Source organism: Leiobunum rupestre, chromosome 1 (assembly GCF_980474605.1).
Source record: "Leiobunum rupestre chromosome 1, qqLeiRupe1.1.hap1, whole genome shotgun sequence".
NCBI lineage: Eukaryota > Metazoa > Arthropoda > Arachnida > Opiliones > Sclerosomatidae > Leiobunum > Leiobunum rupestre.
In genome coordinates this window covers 62,817,494-62,833,871 of record NC_143384.1, presented here as the reverse complement: position 1 = coordinate 62,833,871, position 16,378 = coordinate 62,817,494, and the positions used below count along the sequence as shown (strand labels likewise).

General features: G+C 36.2%; 1 protein-coding gene across 1 annotated transcript in view; it reads left to right on the top strand.

Moving 5' to 3' along the window:
- The first annotated feature begins 3,995 nt into the window (after positions 1-3,995).
- Positions 3,996-16,378, top strand: part of LOC149964389 (protein O-mannosyl-transferase Tmtc3-like) — a 102,674-nt gene continuing 90,291 nt past the window's right edge. The window contains exon 1 of the mRNA XM_090180887.1: positions 3,996-4,331. The gene's annotated coding sequence lies outside the window, so the exon portion shown is untranslated. The remainder of the gene's footprint in view (positions 4,332-16,378) is intronic.

The window sequence follows — 16,378 nt, the reverse complement described above, 5'->3', positions numbered from 1 at the left end:
ACGCGTGGGGAAAAACTTAAAGTTATCTCTCGGTAGGCCTAATCAATATCTCCTTCAGAAATGCTGAAAGCCCCGCGTAAAAGCTTTCGCCCTTATATTTGCACAAATAAAAACGTTATTGGCCGTCCTTTAAAAATAGGACCTTTTACGAATTTCAAGTTTTTATGCTTTTTCGACCTTTTTTTACTACTTCCACTAGAAAGAGATATGAATATATTCTTCTTTCTTTTTCGCAAAACGGTTTTGGTCGAAAAATAATACGTTTTATTCTACTATTTTTTGTTATTATCTGAGATTGTTCCTTGGCAGAATAACCATTTTAGCTTTGAATCGTATCTTGAAGCTGCGCGGGGTGCATCCAGTTAAATACACGAGGCTTATGTCAAACCATTACCTGAAGATAATAGGCCGAAGATAGATAAATCTTGAAAGACCCGTGGATTTCTCCCGATAAGGGGGTACGATTAGTTTCTAAGTTTCTGATTCACGAAAGATGGCTCTTTGATCTGGACCTACTAAATGATTTTTGAAATGTTAGGCTTAACCTTTTTCCATTCAGAGAAAACTACAATTTATATTATATGACCATTTAAATTAATAAAATATTTGTCTTAAGTTCTTACGATTAAACTTCTTTAAATAAGCTAGAAGAAGGAAGTTACATCCCGAAATTGTTGCAATGCAACAGTTTGCACTTTGCAACGACATATTTCCTTGTTCTTAAAAGGTTAAACCTTGCCGTTGCATAGGCCATAGGGTTCAGATACGTGAAAACCTAGTAGCCATAATTGACAAACTAAAATTAAAGACATTTTTGGGCCTTTATAATAACGTAAAGAAACGTTTCTTTGGTTAAACAATTATGAAAGTCCAAGGCCTCAGATATTTTTTTTAGTAAAATATATATATATTTAGCTACGTCACTAAACGTTGCGTTTAAAGTTGATGAGCATGCAACATCACGTCACCCGGCCCTTTTGAATTCGAAGCCCGCGTCCAAAGCGCACGTGATATTTAGTGCTCTAGAAGTTTGAACGACAACGTCGAGAGTCACGTGATAATTTTTGCAGAATAGACGCAGATTCCATCGGGCGCGAATTTTAACAATTAAAAACTTTTCCGAGGAAAGCTACATTTTGGATTTGAGAAAACCAAACCACCGAGGAAGTCGGTATCAATACATCTCTTAATTTCTCTAAGACCTATTTTGCAATCTATGGAATAAAATCATTCAATTTCTATAGCTTTGAACACAATTTTGGGATGTTTGTTTCGTTTCTTACTGCGCTCGCTGTAAGAAAATAATAAAAATACCACTATCATTCTGAAGGAGAGAAAAAAGTGATGTATAGATATTCAACCGTGTGTTGTTTAACGCATCCAAGAAGTAAGAGGTGTGTTTCCCAGAAGACACAAATCTGGATTGGTTTCAGTTTTTGCAAAACACCGATGTTTCCAAAAGTGAAATAAACGTTTCAATCAGGTTTACAACCCCAACAAAAATGATCCAAGTAGTTTTACTGTTTCCTTTTTCGGGTTATATATAGTCGGACTTTCTAAGTGGGTCTACAATAGCGAACTCTTGAAATGATATTAACGATACAACAACCATATAGCCTGAAAAGAAAAACTGCCTATCCGCACAAGTCAACATTTATGTCTGAATGAAGTCAACGCTTTCACAACGTGTTGGCCAGACAATCGATTTTGTTAGTCAAGTTTTAAAGAATAGCCAGTATTTGTGACCGATACTTATAGCTACAAATATTTAAATCTAAAAATTTTCTTCCAAATCTTGTTGAAAACACAAAAATTAATGAAAATATTAAATAATTATTAATTTAAACCTACATATTTCGTTTTAGATAAGGTGTTTTTTGAGAAACGATGTTTCCATAAACTATATGTACCCTTCAAAGTCAAATATAGAGTTTGTGCTACGGCGACTGGACTTAAAACCAGTTTTCCTTTATACTGACAAAGCGGTTGTCAAAAATCTAGTGGCAATGTTCAGCAGTGGTGTAAAACAGTCGGGGAGAGTTTCACGGCAAGAAGTATTTCTGGTAATTTTCGTTGCGCGTTTGAACGAAAATTGTAGAAAGACCATTTTGTTGGTACCGTAAATATGATTGAATCGGGAGGAATGCCCTCTTTAAAATCAGATTTAATATATTTTCCTGTAAAAAAAATTATAATTTTTAAATCTTTAAAAAGCCAAATGGTAAGTAGCAACCCTTTTTGTCCATAATCATAGAGTAATTGATCGCAACAAAAATCTTTTTACGTTTTCGTAAGAAAAAACTACTGAGTTGGCTGAAATGAAGTACGCTCTAGCCCCACCATGCTTCTTAAATTTGTACGTATTGAACGTCATCTGCAGTGTCGATGTGAAAACTCACCAGCTAGGTCAATATGACGCCTTCGCTCATGGTGCTAACTTTGGATTTAAGCACTTAAATATTGACTAAATTCAGGATTATTAGTGAAATAATTTGACCACTAACAACCAGGGGCGTACCAAATGGGGGTTGAATTCGGGGCGAGCCTTGATTTTGTCAACCCGATCGTAATTTTTTTGTCACTTGGTGAAACGTTTCGTCGATTTGATTTTGAAAACTAAATGATCTAAAAGAAATGCGGTCAAAGCATTTTTCCAACTGATCAAAGCATCCCTTCTAACATCGAAAAACCGATATGTAGCATGTAGCCACTACCGTTAGCTATCTTAATGTCTTCTATTTTCCCCCGAGATCGAGCAATTACCCTTATAAAAACACTATTTTCATTCTGAGGAAGGGACACATTTTATAGGAAAAGCAAAAACACAAACGGCGTCAGATATTACCCATAGAAGACGCTGTATAAATACAATTTATCCGTGTTATTTTAAGCAAAGAAACGTGATGGGATATGGAATAAGTCCAAGATTGTATAAACTTAGGGAGAATGACCATGTTGAGGCGATTTTTAACGTATTTCCCAATCTCCCTCATGTTCGAAGAGTAAACTCCTCCCCTCTAAAAATAAATCAAATCAGCTCAGTATCTCATTGGTTCGCTAACCCTGACGTCTACCGACGCGATTGAAGCACGTGTCGGTGACGTTCTTTTTTCACCTTCTCGTGTCAGGAGAAAATTGGACCATGATGCCAGCTAGGAGCAACAAACACAAGGAGAACGCAGCTAGCCTTTAAACACAAGGAGAACGCAGCTAGCCTTTAAACACGTTAACGCAGTGGTATGTACAAATTTCATTGGACGAACCCTTTAAGCTGAACGTTTTACGGAAAGGGGGAAGACAATTTCCGAATTTCCCCCTTCCGACGGCAGCAGACGCTAAAGCCTCTAACTCTAACCAATGAAAAATGTACGCAAGAAAATGCGTGACTTTTGACGGGTTGCGTTCTCTTTATGTGGGTGCTATGTTTGTTGCTCCTAGATGCCAGCCTATCTACTTAATAAGAACCTATTATATTATTTTTGGCTTCTCTATTTCAGACACTCGCGTGCATTTACTTCTGACGCTAATATAATTAAACTTTTGGTGAGTTATCTTTTGTCGGCTGTTCGAAACTAATTTTAGGTGAAACCTTAAAACCTTATTTCGATCATAGTAGGCGTTGTGGGCGGGTCTTCTCCAATGTCTGATAATTTGCAATAAAGCAAACATTTAATAGCCCCAGAGGGAAAAGTCAATATGTGGCGTATCTATAAATGATATGGTTTAATGGGCAGCCAGCGGGCCTACCTTGTTAAAGCGTATGCTACGATAAAAAGACATTTCTCGGTATGTCCGAACTCCGCTAACGACTCTCGCGCAATCAATACTAGCTCCCCTACTTCGCCGTGAAGCCAGCCAGCGCGGGTAACTCCGCCGTTCCCCGCTAGGCGTCGCTGAAACAGCTACAACTTATACGTTCTACTCGCAATACGCCGGCTCTTCTCATAAAACCTTATCTCTGTCGCTCTTCCATTGCCATTTTTTGTTCGGGCGTTTTCTGGTGCGGCGGCACTCGCGATTGCGCTCTTCGAAGCTCAACTCTATTAGTCTTAGTTCTTCGTCGCCGGTGTCTCGCCAGATCAACCCCCGACATCCAACCACCCGTATGGTACATTGGTACACCGTTGACATCGCGACTTTAAATATTAAAATGCAAAACTACGCGCGATACATATGGTAACACGTATCAACTTAATCGCCGTAGAGTTTAGATAGACTTTTGGAACTACTCTTTTAAGAACAATTGCATATTTTTCGCAAAGCTGTTAGCATTTCTACGTTCTCTAAGACTACGGTAGTCAAAGGCACTCGGATAAAGAAAGATTTTTCAGGTAAGAAATCTTTATCTTGTTTTCTGTAGTAATTCTTAATAGTCTTTTAGAGTTCTATGTAAAATTTACGGGGCTCTATTTCCTTTAGAGAATTCTAATGGGTTTCTACAGAGAATTTCAATCTAAAGGGTCTCTATAGAGAAAGTAAATCTAAAGGGTTTCTATAGAGAAGTCAATCTAAAGGATTTCTATAGAGAAATTTATATTGTAAGAGAAAGTCCATCTAAAGGGTATCTATAGAGAAAGTTATTCTAAAGGGTCTCTATAGAGAAAGTCAAGCTAAAGGGTCTCTATAGAGAAAGTAAATCTAAAGGGTTTCTATAGAGAAGTCAATCTAAAGGATTTCTATAGAGAAATTTATTGTAAGAGAAAGTCCATCTAAAGGGTATCTATAGAGAAAGTTATTTTTAAGGGTCTCTATAGAGAAAGTCAAGCTAAAGGGTCTCTATAGAGAAAGTAAATCTAAAGGGTTTCTATAGAGAAGTCAATCTAAAGGATTTCTATAGAGAAATTTATTGTAAGAGAAAGTCCATCTAAAGGGTATCTATAGAGAAAGTTATTCTAAACGGTTTCTATAGAGAAAGTAATTCTAAAGGGTTTCTATGGAGAAAGTCATTCTAAAGGGTATTCTATGGAGAAAGTTATTCTTAAGGGTTTCTATGGAGAAAGTTATTCTAAAGGGTTTCTATAGAGAAACTAATTATAAACGGTTTCTATGGAGAAAGCTATTCTAAAAGGTTTCGTAGATAAACTAAACGTTATCTATAGACAACACCTAAACTATTCTAAAAAAATTAGTATATAACTACCTTTTAGAAAAATAACCCGTTCTAGGTTTTTGTTATTAGTTATTAACTTTCATTAGAGGAATATTTCAAAGGTTTCAATACGCGTTTTAATCACAATCGGCTAAAGTTTGTTGTACCATATTTGAAATCTTTGAGAACGCAAAGTAAAAACACGCGACGTTGGAGCCTTAGGGCCTATACTTACAATAGGCAATTGCTACAAATATTTTAATAATAGAAATATACTAAAAATAAGGTTAAAGCAACATAAGAAATTAAATATTGAGTCAGCCTACTTTATTTCGAATTTCACTGAAAAGTAACGTATCTCGACTTTCTTGACTTTCGCCGTAAGGTAGCTAGATGTTTCTCTGAAATGAAATGTCGTACGTCACATGTCACGGACCTTTATTAGCGCGGTATTGGCACGAGCGATTGTGCACGCGCGCTAGAAAATCCTGAGATCCTCTCGCGACTCTAGCACGCGCTCGTAAACCCGTAAAATGAAACAGACAGTGACGTCAAAGCTAAATTGAAACAATGGGGCCCCGTTACTCAATAGGAAACCCTATTTCAGCGATCCACGTTGATTTTATTTATAATATTTTCAGTTTTCATTTTGAAACGGAGTAGAACCTTACATATTGATTTTTTTCCGAGAAATGTAATATCAAATGTTTGAAAAGAACGCGCTTTTAATATAACCAAAATAGCGGAATTTAAGATATGATTTCCTGAAGGTATAAGATAAGTTAAATCTTGAATTCATTTCTGAAGTTTCGTTTTATTATAAATACTAGTTTCCCAAACATTCACCGAGTATTGTGTTTTGTTATTTTTGTTTTAGAAATTCAAAATAATGGAATCATATAAATTATGACTTTTTACGTGATCGAACATAAAAATAAGTTGTGATGATCAGATTTTAAATTCGAAATTTAAATTATTTAAAACCTAAGATATCGTTAGAACTATAATCCTAGTTTCAAGAAAAAAACCGACGAATGTTTATTTTTTTATTATTCAAATTACGGTTACCAGCATATTATGTAAGAAATCGATGAAAATGACGTTGATAATGTGAAAAAACATGCCGGTAAAATAACAGGTACAGTAACCTATCCCGGCTGGAAGCGCTAAAAGCGAGGTGCCCAACAAGTGATTTCCGAAATCAGAAACTGATTTTGAGAACTAAAAGTCGCATGATGACTTAGGCCTAAGGTGGTGCCTTGGGTATTAGCCTAGCTGATAGCCTAGCTGAGATTTCTAAAATCATTTTTAGAGTGTACGGGATTTTTACCCTTCGACTAAAACAGTCACACCGAAGTTGGAATTCTACCATTACTAGCTCCGGAAATAGGGCTGGAAAAATTCGAGAATATGTTGATTAAAAGTACCGCAAAGTATATTTAAAAAAAGGAAAACACCGTTATTATCATGTGCACAAGTTTGAAGGTTTATTTAAACTGCAGTTTCTGTCACCTTCGTGGTGCCCAGGATATGATTGGCAGGATATAATATCTCGAAGTACTGAATTGGGATTTTCACCCAAATTTTCTAGTTTTAGGTACACTAATTACCTGTTCTCTGTGAAACAAGGTCTCATTGAAATGTTTTCTATATATATATATCACCCACTTAAGTAATCAGGTGTACAAATCGTAGGTAATCAGAAAATGTTACTGTAAGTCATCGAAATATTGTGACCAATTACTGACAATAACAAGCTATATTTCAAAAATCAGTGATCAAGTGTACAAACGTGTTAATAGAAACTACCCCCTCGAGCGATTATGTTACATACGTTATCAATAAACAGCTTGTATAAATTGGTGGCGTCCACATTTTGGACGGAAACAAGTCTATAGGATGAGTATCTAGTCACCTAGCGTACTGACTTCGCAATGCAATGCACCATCACTATAAAGATGGTCAGAGCTATTAGGTTTGGGTACCGACTGAAAAATACCGAAAGGTTAAACTGGTGCGGGTCTACGGTGACTTTTAATATCGCGAAATTAGTGGAAACAGATTTGAAAACAAAACAACTTTTAATTGAACTTAAAGATTATTAAAATTGAATATAGTACAGTCGCGGCAGCCACAATTTTTGGAGATGGCTGGCAAAGATGTTGTACGTGAGAGGAGTAGAGTCCTTCACGAGAGAGAGGATTTTTGGCGCGTAAAGTATTGGTATTGTTTAGGGTTCTAGGGTAACTGGAGTTTGGGGGATGGCTATGTTTTCTCGGAAAAGACAAGACGACCAAGTATCACACCCATCTTTTCCTCGAAAGGGTCATAAAAGGGCGAAATTCCAAAATGAACGCCAGAGGCGCCTAGCTTTGACTGTCCAGTTCGCCGAAGTACCCATGGAAAGAAAAGCTAGGCTAGAGAATCCTACTAGCGAGGCTAGCGTCAACGCTTATACGACAATAGCAAGTGAAAGGATACCATTTAAAAAATGGACAGTTCACAAATTATTATTTTTTACAGTTCGGGGCTTCGTTGATTGTGATAATAATAGTTACGTAAGAAACGGTATACAGGTAATTATAGAATTATTAAACACCATCACTGTAAAGAAGGTCAATGAAGCGGAAAATCATTTAGAATAAATATCGATTTAATGGATTTCCCTACATTAAAAAATTCCATATTCCTTTCTATCACGTTTCAACAATTTTCCTCTCAATTTTCCATATTTTGTTGTCTACGTGTGTAAATAGTAAAATATTGACTCGAGTTCTCTAGCGAATCCCAAACTAATTTATTGCAACCCGCATACGTATAAATCCCCGCGACAGAACGGTTTATGGCATTGCTTTGAAAATGAAAAATTTAAATAGTGTATTTACAGATTTTTGTAACCAAGAATGTATTTACATCTACCTTTATGGCTTTAACCGTTCCATTTCCGTTGTTTCAAGAAAACCGATTAACTCCGACTAAAAATCAGTACGTGATATGTCTTAAAACAATAATTCACTGTTGAGACGATCTGCTGGCGTCATGATAGAATTTCCCTCCGGCAAGATCGGGGGAAGGAAAAACGTCACTGGTCGGAATACCTCAGATTTAGGGAACCGATGAGATACTGAGCTGATTTGATTTGGTTCAAGTGGAAGGAGCTTACTGTTAGAGCAGGAGGAGATTGCGTGTTGGTTGTTCTCCTTAAGTAGACATAAATACGTTCTTGTTGTGACTATATTTGACGTACTATAACTAGGGGCCTAGGGCTGTGCGAGTACTCGAACATCATCGAGTACTCGGCCTTTTTGAGGTCGCGTACTCGAACTCGACCTCGAATAAGTAATTTGAGAAAACCTGGTCGATTACCGAGTACCAAAAAATTGCACATTCGGGTACCCGATTACTCGAATAAGCTGCTCTCTAAACTCGTCGAGTATTTGTTTTTTCTATCCTCGTTGCTTCAAAGTTCAAAGAGGGGTTTTTACAACTTTTCGGAGGGCAATAAACAAAGTTGTGGAAGCATTGAAAGTTACTTTATATTTCTGTTAAATTCAATTTCATAATTACTCGAATAAAACCAGCTTCAAATCAAGTACTCGATAACCCGACTCGTTAAAAATATTACTCGAGGGTTTTTTTTTAGTTACTCGACTCGTATAAGATAAAGTTTCCCCTTAATAAAGTACTCTATTACTCGACTAGACTTCAATATTACTCGACTCGAATACTCGAAGTAACTCGATGAAAAAAAATCGACACTCGATAACCGACTCGATTGCCTAAAACCACTAATCGCACAGCCCTAACTATAACCGAAACTTGTTGCAAAGATTATATAGTTAGGCCAAACTAGTAGATCGTCTCATTGTGAAATCGAAACTGTTAGCACATTCGACTTTAGCGCCATCTCTTACCTGAAAACCACTTTTGATACCCTCATATAGCTTGGCACAAGGGTCAGTCCATGTCAAATCGAGAGGTTGGGAGGTACTACCTCACCGATTTGAACATCAAATTTTGGTGCGTAATTAGCCTTGAAATAATGACCATTTCCAAAATTTTGGCCCTATATCGATAAAATTGGCCATTTTATGAACAATTGAAATTTTCCCACACCCAAGGCTCCGCCGACCCAAAAATCAACATCTTTGGCCATATCTTCCAGCGAAATACCTTTAAACTATCGCAAATTTGTTTTCTAGGTTTATTTTGGACAAGGAATCGTATTCCCGCTTCAAAAATTACCTGCAGATATTGGTTTGGAAGATATTAACGTTTTCGGGGGGTCTAAGAAACCCCCAAAAAACGGAAATGACGTCACCTTCGATTTTTTTAATTTTTTATATTTTTTAGCTATTGACCAAAGAAGCACACATTTAATGTTTCAACAATGAGAAATGTTTGGTTAAAAATTTATAAGAAAAATTCTAGTTCGAATTGAATTTTTGATTCTGTTGATAATAGAGATAATTTGTGAATGACCTTGAAAAAGGTGTTCAAGGTCATCAAAATTTACTTTATCGATAGGCCATTTAAATGGTTAATGTGCCCTGAAAGTTTGAATTCTATGGCACTTTTAGTTTCAGACTTATTATACCTGAAGTGTTTGGTCATAGACATTATTCATTTAGAGTTAATATAATTTCGAAATAAACTCTTTACATTGAACAAAGTTCAGTTTATGTTAAACAGACATGGTCCAAGAAGACGCACTTAAGGGTCAATAATTCGAAAGCTAATAATGTCAAGTAAATGAAACTTTCAGGGCACATTAACCATTTAAAAGCCTCAGCGATAATGTAAATTTTGATGACCTTCTACACCTTTTTCAAGGTCATTCACAAATTATCTCTATTATCAACAGAATCAAAAATTCAATTCGAACTAGAATTTTTCTTATAAATTTTTAACCAAACATTTCTCATTGTTGAAACATTAAATGTGTGCTTCTTTGGTCAATAGCTAAATAATATAAAAAAATGAAAAAAATCGAAGGTGACGTCATTTCCGTTTTTTTGGGGGTTTCTTAGACCCCCCGAAAACGTTAATATCTTCCAAACCAATATCTGCAGGTAATTTTTGAAGCGAGAATTCGATTCCTTGTCAGAAATACACCTAGAAAACAAATTTGCGATAGTTTAAAGGTATTTCGCTGGAAGATATGGCCAAAAATGTTGATTTTTGGGTCGGCGGAGCCTTTGGTGTGGCAAAATTTCAATTGTTCATAAAATGGCCAATTTTATCGATAGAGGGCCAAAATTTTGGAAATGGTCATTATTTCAAGGCTACTTACGCACCAAAATTTGATGTACAAATCGGTGAGGTAGTGCCTCCCAACCTCTCGATTTGACATGGACTGACCCACAAGCGTACAGTGACTGTAAGTTACGCATTTTTTTAGGCGTGAGAGGGATCGGCAAAAATAGGTTTTACGTTTTTGGGGAATCGAAACGTCCCGCTATTAACTCGTGCAAGGTAAAATTCTAATATAAATACTTTTTCATAGCAAACGAAATTTCGTAATTACGCTACCAAAATCTCCAGATTCATTTTGTGAACCACCATTTATCAGACAATAGTGTCTAGTGTAGCTCAATAATGAATCTAAGGATGACGCCATGAAAGGTTTAATACCGTGTCTTGTCTGCAAATGCTATTAGCCAAGTAACATCAGTTCTTGTTCCAAAAATAAGTTAATTAAAACGCCATCTACATTCATAAAACCAAACTACATGCTTTTAATTCGTCTGCTTAAATCCCAAAATGTTTTATCATTTGTTAGATTTAAGGGAGGTTTATACAGGGTGTTAACTAAAAAACGATACAGAGGCAATTACTCAAAATGTGTTTTATTTAAGAATTGGAAATTTGCAGGTTACATAGAGGGTGCAGGGGGACAAATGACAATGAAAATTTCAATGACTTTGAACCAGGTCTTCAAGGTCATTCAAATTTTACCTCGAGAACCGTCAGGATTAGAAGAATGGTTCCAATTAGAAATGTGTTCTACGTTTAATTTCAAGTCTAACCAGCTTTGACCCGATCTAATTTGACCAATGGGAAGCCGAGAAATGTTAGACCAAAAACCATAAGGTCGTGTGTGATATTCTAATCATGACACGACATTTAAGGGCTTATAAATCGAAAACTACCAGATCTAACGGATCAAATTAGTCGTGACACTCTAAACTGAGGGGGAGAGTTCGTAGTTTGTAACTTATGATGACCTTAATTAGTTCAAGGTCATTCAATTTATTTCAATTACTAGTTAAATTATTTTGTGTTTAAAACATTTAAACTCAAAAAAGTTAATAAAAATACTTGGTACGTCTTAAATCAATTATTTAACGTTTATTTTGGAGTCTTATTGATTTATTTACTTCGGGTAAAAGGTAATTTGACTTAAAAACCTTGACGGGCATTTTTCTAATTGGAACCATTCTCCTAATCCTAATGGTTCTCGAGATAAATTTTAATGACCTTGAACTAATGTATCAAGGTCATCATAAGTTACAAATTATGAACTCTCCCCCTCAGTTTAGAGTGTCACGACTATTTTGATCCGTTAGATCTGGTAGTTTTCGATTTATAAGCCCTTAAATGTCGTGTCATGATTAGAATATCACACATGACCTTATGGTTTTTGGTCAAACATTTCTCGGCTTCCCATTGGTCAAATTAGATCGGGTCAAAGCTGGTTAGACTTGAAATTAAACGTAGAACACATTTCTAATTGGAACCATTCTTCTAATCCTGACGGTTCTCGAGGTAAAATTTGAATGACCTTGAAGACCTGGTTCAAGGTCATTGAAATTTTCATTGTCATTTGTCCCCCTGCACCCTCTATGTAACCGGCAAATTTCAAATTCTTAAATAAAACACATTTTGAGTAATTGCCTCTGTATCGTTTTTTAGTTAACACCCTGTATTTAAGGCTTTCAAAATCAGTAGGATTTTTTAAGGATAGGCTATACCAAGTTTATGAACCTGTAGTTTTATTATCAAATTTGTATTTCACAATAATTTTTGAAGGATTGTTCTAAAGATTTTCTTAATATCTATTTAGATTTCGACTCGCTTTTTAACATTATTTAATTAATTAACTTAACCCAAATTGTAAATCGACGAAAATAGCACGACTCGCTGCCTTTGCTCCATAAGAATAGCTGCGAGAAATTTGGAGGTTGAACGGTTCGAACGCCTATAGAGAAACAGACGCAAGACAGACAGACAGACAGAAGACACTTAGGAATATAGTATAGATTTCTTTGGAAATTCTATAAGGGTTTTCAGATAGCGTAAAGTATACCCCTAGCGCCGCTGCTGTAAAACTCTAAAGTGCCACTACCCAAAATTTAAATTTAAAACTCTCAAAATTGAAATATAAATAATTCGAATTTTAAATTTATTGTACAAAACTTTTTTTTGAAAGTGAATTTTCTTGAAAGGAACATTTTCCTGGATTTATGAGTATATTCATTTCCAAGAAAAAATAATTCGGTCTGAAAGTACAATTTATGACACCTCATTGAAAATGAGAAGGGCGGTTGAAAACGGGGAAAGTTCTGGGCCAGATTTCCCCGAGGAACAAAGAATGAGACTGAAATGATTAATGAATAGATGTCGCCATTGTCGCGTCTCTTTCCCAAATTTTTCAGCCGCGCGCCCGGAGAAAGACGTATGTAATGCGTCACATGGGACATTTAGCTTGTCAACAGAATTAGGATCTACATGCCCAGTAACGCAAAATTACGATTCTGGGTCGTTCCGCGTGCGTGGAGACTCTGTATGCAAACCGCGAATATGTTTGAGAAAGGACAAATACCAACGAACACATTTATTTTCGCGCGTGGAAGGGTTGCCAGAGTCATTCGCTATCATACTGAAAGACGTCATCTGCAAGAATTAGTACAGACAATAATGGATTTATTTGTACCAATAATTATTTTTATGCCAATAATGTACTTTTAATACCAAGAACGTATTTTTTTATACCAAAAATGTATTTTTTATACCAAGAATGCATTTTTCATACCAAGAATGTATTTTCATACCAAGAATGTATTTTTCATACCAATAATGTATTTTTCTTACCAAGAATGTATTTTTCATACCGATAATGTATTTTTCATACCAAGAATGAATTTTTCATATCAAAAATATATTTTTTATACCAAGAATGCATTTTTCATAACAAGAATGTATTTTCATACCAAGAATGTATTTTTGATACGAAGAATGTATTTTTCATACCAATAATGTATTTTTCTTACCAAGAATGTATTTTTTATACCAAGAATGTATTTTTCATAGCAATAATGTATTTTTTATACCAAGAAGAGTGTAGGGAGCTGTTGGCTCGCGTGGCATGAAGGGCTTGCTAGCAGCCTCCTACGAATTTTAAACCGGCCACCTGTTTAAAGGTCGTTAGATGATTTTGGCCTAAGGTAGTGCCTTGGGTATTAGCCTAGCTGATTATTATTACTATTATTATTGCAGGAGAAATGATAGAAATCATCTTAAGATATTGATTATCCCTGAGTGAAAATAATAATTTATTTCGGAGGAATGAAAATATTGAGACGGTATTTAGCGTTCCTCCCGCAATCCACCTCATGGTCTGTGAATACACTACTCCCCTTAATACTTAATCAAATCGCTACGGCATCTCATTTAGTTTCCTAAAACTTGCGTCTCCGATCGACCTGATTGAAACACAAGCCTATCTCGTTCCCCGGGAGAAAATATAAATTTGGATTTTTTTTAAGGAAAATAATTAAGGATATATTAAAGGGGCTTTAACAAGTTAGATAGCCCTATAGCCCGTTAAAAACTAAAATTTATAGCGAAAACCGCAGCCAAAAATATTAAGCGGTTAATTTTTAATAAAATAAAGAATTTTCGGGAGATTGAAAAACGCGCGCCCGCTGCGACACCTGGTGAGAAATCAGTGAGACACTCCTTGATTGATTAAAATTGAAAAACAATGTGAAAGCGCGTGCTGCTGAAGACGCGAAATATTTGTTTTTATTTTTATTTTGCACGCGCGGCGCGTTCCAGTTACACGAGATCTAAGCCTAAATTGCGCGATTTCAAAAGTTAGGCTAGTTCGCAAATCGCTCACTAAGGTCTTGCTGGCGCAGGCGATACACCTTAAGATGGCGGCGAAAATTCAAAGCCAAATACTTGGCGTTATTTTCCGTTTCAACTTTTTGGGTCAAAAACCATTTTTTCAAGACAAAATAAGGTACGTGCAAGTATATTGAACGTCTTGTTGATCTTATAATACGCAAATAAGGCGATATTTGGAAAAGCTTGGCCGTTCCCCTTTAAGGATATTTTCAAACTTAAATCAAAATATCAATAAATTATGCGACGTCTTTGAATCCAAATGAACCAAAATGTCCTACACCTTGCAGAAGTGAAAGGTGCAATTTTAAACTATATTCATATACTTCCTCTCGAAGTGGTGGGGTGGCTAGCACCGCCTCGCAGCAAGAGGAGCCGGATTCGATCACAGCTAGTGGCACTGGGTGATAAACTCGGAACTACTCCTTCCGCGTTAAGTTTGGAACTGCTCTCCTCACTTCTTAAAGGGAATATAACCTCTGGTATTTCTGTCGCCCTCCGAAGGTTCCAATATTGTCCGCTGCCTCCCATGGCTTTTCACCTTTGCGGCGCTGATAATCGCTGATTGTGAAGTGAATAAAGGAAATTGATGGGGTCTTCCATAAAGAACGCGTTGGAGGTTCTATTCCCTTTAAAGGGAATATAACCTGCAAATCAATCTTTATGGAAGACCCCTTCAATTTTTCAAATTTCCCTGTACAGTGGCGCCAAATATTTCTAAAGCCAAAGGCAAGAGCGGTCAGAGCTGCAAACGTTGGTGTTCCACACCAAATGCCTGAGGTTATATTCCCTTTAAAGGGGTTTTCCTTCAAGTTCTTCGGTTTCCCATTGGATAACAACTTTTTAAGGCTACGGGTAATAGTGAGTGTAGGGAGCTGTTCGCTAGCGTGGCATGAAGGGCTGGCCACCACCCTCCTACGCATTGTAACCCAAAAAACTTGAATAAATGGCATTAAAGGTCGCTAGATGACTTGGGTATTAGCGTAGCTGATTATAATTAAGTTTGATGTGTAAAGCTGTACTGTGTTTTTAAAATAACACAAATGCATTTTTAATCTCGGTTTTATTTTAAACTTGAAGTGTAAAGAAAATATATCTGTAAATAAAACCAATTGATGGCTGTTGAATAACCAACAAAGTGATAATCATTATTTGTGGCCCTTTGTGGGCTTAGAATTTGACTGTACCAAAGAATGAAATTACTTATTTCATATATTTTTCATCTAAAAATAAGTTAAAATGGGTAAAACTTGTTTTTCTGGCCCATGCAGGTCTAAAGAAAACAGAAAAACTAAATGCGTAAATGAAGGTTATATTACCTTCAACTAATTGAGAGGTGTACAAAATGGGTCCCAGCTTGTAGTAGAAAAAATATTTCTTTTGTAAATATCCATAGATATAAGAAAGGTATATAAAGGTCTAGATAAATTTCGGGGCGTCTAAGCCTAACATAAAATACGGAATTGACACCTAGCAGACACCGAGGAAGGCACGTGACCAAGAGCGCGAGCTCTCTTAGCATTTTAGTACTAAGTGCTTGACCTTTCCGCAGGCCGTAGTCTTTAGACACCATCTGTTGGTGACTTTTAGTATAATTTTTAAGCAGGAGACAATGGCTCTCGCGACGATAGCACGAGCTTTCTTACCGATAGATAGCGTCTTATAAGGATAGCCTGCAGAAATTACGCGTTTCTGCTAGCTGTCACCTCCGTATTCACTCCCTTTGAAATATTTTATCTAGACCTTTATATACATTTCTTATATCTATGAAAATATCAACCAATTTGTTCGATGGATTTTCATTAGATGCTTTAACTCCAAAAAATTTTAAAACACCAACTTCGATAAATTGGAGCTCCACTGAAATAAATACACCATTAAATCAAAGGACTCGTGAACTTGAAAAACCATTAAGTCAAACCAAGCCGCAAATGAAACACCGAAGATTAGATCCGTTTCGACGCAAGGAACATCTTTGAATGTAACAGCGATATTCCAACTGAAATATTAGCGCTAGGATAATGTGTGTGAGCCTAATTATTTGAATGGTTGAAGAGACCAAGCTTCTTCGTGAACTAGAAGAGCATCAAAAATATTTTGTTATACCAAAAGTAAATATTGAGATAAAGTCTAATACTATCGCCTCGACCTGCTACATCT